Source organism: Lactuca sativa, chromosome 6 (assembly GCF_002870075.4).
Source record: "Lactuca sativa cultivar Salinas chromosome 6, Lsat_Salinas_v11, whole genome shotgun sequence".
NCBI lineage: Eukaryota > Viridiplantae > Streptophyta > Magnoliopsida > Asterales > Asteraceae > Lactuca > Lactuca sativa.
Genome location: NC_056628.2, coordinates 133,942,616 through 133,946,130, shown reverse-complemented (window position 1 = coordinate 133,946,130; position 3,515 = coordinate 133,942,616).

The following is a 3,515-nucleotide window of genomic DNA, read 5'->3' as shown; positions in this document are numbered from 1 at the left end:
AAAAATAATATATAAGTAATATATTTATAATATATTAAAAATAAATTCAAAATTAGCCAATGGAGTCTAAATCAGAGTTGTAGATAATAATCTCACCTTCGCGTCGATATAAAGAACGTCGAAAACGGAGTTCGTATGCGAAAGGTATGAATTTCTGAAGTTCGGGGCGCGAACCCGAAAGCTGTGTCAGAGACCACGACGTGGCAAGCAGTACCACGACGTGGCAAGTCTTCTGACACCTCCGGGAGTCCCCCAGACACAACTTGTGATGACGTATGCAGTGACGACCAAGCCCACGACGTGGAAAAAGGGTGCCACGACGTGGCAAGGGCCAAATTTGCCCTATAAATAGATTTGAAGGGCCAGCCGTTTAGGGTTGCTATTTTCTCTCCTATCTCTCCCGTTTTACCTCGATTTGCATGCAAGAAATATCCCGAAGCCCAAAGATCCCGAGAAGAAAAGAGTTTCCGAGCCGAAGCTCTGCCCGCGAGGAGCCTGGTTTTTGTGAAGATCTTCCAGATCTACCGAAGAATACTACTTCTACAAGCCGTAGTGTTGTATGATCTTCTTCTGATCAAGTGAGTGTGTAGTTACTTTCTTCTAACGCATAATTATGAAGTATTTTATACGAAATACGTGTTATGTGTATATTTTGTTGTTATATGTGTGAATGTATATTCACTTTCTTCTATCTCATGGAAATGATTTATTCTCTATGAAATATGTGTTATGTGAGTGTATAGTCTCTTTCATTGACACGATTTTAATACAAGTATTGTTTGAATGTACTAAGTATATGTGTTATGTGAGTGTATCGATGTTATCTTCTAATCTCATAGATATGACTTATTCTCTATGAAATATGTGTTATGTTTATGTGCCTCATCTTTTATCTGGAACGTGTTTTGAATGAACATACTATACAGGTTTTAAACTATGTCTAAAAATGTATATTTTATCTAATAAAATGTTGGGTAGAACATGGGTAGATAGTTGTCTTGTGATAAAAGGATGAGAAGCCTCGATGTCATTGTAATCCAGTCATCTAGCAGAATTTAGATGACGACCACGGACTTTTCTAGACAGTCCAGTGGAACGCTAGCAGGCTCATAACTTGTAGGTGTTAATGAACTTGGGTGTTCATTCGCTGTATTCCATGCCCCTTATGGTTGCCTTATTTGACTTATATTGCTGAGGAACCCCCGAAGCATGTGTTGTCGCCCCGATGAAATATTCTTAGACTAGGTCCCTTGTGTTAGTTGTCTTAGGTGCGTAAAGTGAGAATAATGGGAATGGGTAATTGGGTTATTATTGGTTGATGAAATTAAATTAAATAATTATTGTGGGTTGAAAACCCTATATGCTCACCAGGCTCCTAAGCCTAAACCACTTAGTTTTCTTTGCATTACAGGTGATGGCACAAGAGTATAAGTTGGTGGACTTGACGAGAGGTTTTGAATTATAGATCAGTAGTTATAAAGAACTATTGTAAGGTCTATTTTGTTCTGTTTATGCTTTTGGTATGTATTAAACATGACATCTCGAGATTTTGTTATATAATGAAAATACATTTCTTTAAAGAAATGCTTTGATAAACTGTTATCATATTTTGTTTTGGGAACAAATTCCGCAACCGTTTTCTTTAAACGATCACTCTGATTTTAAAATAAAGCATAAACAAACCGGTCTTTTCTTGCCGAAAAATTGGGGATGTCACAGTTGGTATCAGACCATTAGTTTAAGCGAACTAGGAATTTGTAGGATTTCTAGACATAAAGTTAGAATGCTAAGTAATGATTGTGAGGAGTGTGTCCAAAATATGTTAGGCAGTACACCTAAATTGACACGAGCACTAGTATGCTTTAGAAAAGATGCCTAAAATGATTTTATGTGCTAAATGCTATTTGTTTGCCATATATGATATTGTTTGTTCGGATTTTATGTGCTAAATGCTATTTGTTTGCCATATAAATTCACCTAATTTGGTATATAGATCGAAATGGAAAACACACAAAATGGATTGGGAAAGGATAACCCGCAGCCTGAGCCACACGTGATTGGGAGTGCACCAGAGCTATTAGTTGCACCTAAGCCAATCACGATGGCGGGAGGATACGCAATGGTGCGAATGATGTTAGATCATCAGATGGAGGAAACAAGGCGTTTACTTCAACAAAGTAAGGATGAACATACTGTGCCAGTACGTCAGGCACCTACTCTGGAGGCAGCTATTTGGGCTGCCAAGTCTGTTGAGGTCTTGATCAAGGGAAGAACCACCAACAAGGTTGAAGTTGGTGAGAAAAGAAAGTTTGAGGGATCCCCAAGATCCGACGAAAAGAGAAAATTATCGAATTCTAGTTTGAAGAAGTTCAAAGGAGGAAGAGATGAAACCAAGTGGTGTGAAAAGTTCAAGAAGAAACACTTCGGTAGATGTGATGGAGAAGTGACCTGCTATAAGTGTGGTAGGACCGGTCACTATTCCAGAGATTGTACGTTAAACAATAGGAAGTGTTACGAATGTGGAGATGGTGGTCATATTTCGAAGAACTGCCCAAAGAAGGACAAAGCTGCAAAGAAAAATGTACCGCCACAGCCAAGGGCATTCCACATGATCCTCGATGAAACGAATCAAGGATGAGGATTTTATATCCCAGGATCAAGTTATGAAGTAGCAGTGCGAATAGTAACTTATGATGTAGCCTATTAGAGGCATAGTATAGGGTGAACTTGAACTTTTGTGTAATCGTTTCAAGATTTAATACAAACTCTGGTTTTGTTATCTGATGTGTTGAATGACACCTATCGAAGGATATCGTAAGAGTGGTATCTTGCCTTCAGAATATGTCTGATAAAATAACGGAACGTTAAGAGGTGTACGATACGTCTGAAGTACACCTGCGATTGGCAAGATGATGGAACGATTGGTGTAATTCATGAAGTTATCCCATCGTCTGGAATTTCCATCACCAACCGAGTTGAAGTATAATTAATGATTGAAGATACGCATGGAAGAAGTCCTAGTAGAGTCTACGAAAATTTTTATGATTAATTGGACACATTCGTATGTGTTAACTTGTTTGGTGATTTTAGGACTTGGGGACTGCGAGACAATACTTGGGACGAGTATGAGTAGGTGTGAATAGTAGTAGAGATCTATACTACTGGAAGCACAGGACTCACGCTTGGATCAGGGAAAGTCGCAAGGTTACCAAGAAACTAGTAATTGATTCTGTTTTATTCATGTATGTCATTACCGTTGTTTCGGTAATGACTAGTAAGAGGGTTGTTATTCTGACTCTAGCGGTCATGACAAATTGAGTCCGACTGCAATGAGTTTGTTACGTGGTTCCAAGAACCGAGTTTGATGTAGCATCTGACTTAAGTCAGAAGATTGAAATCAATGCGATCGATAACATCGTGCTCGTTGTTAAAGAAGTTAGTAGCTAGAAATGCTACATGCTAAAATGTGATTATATCACTTTAGAATAAGAAGGAAGGTATGATCCATTCTAGAA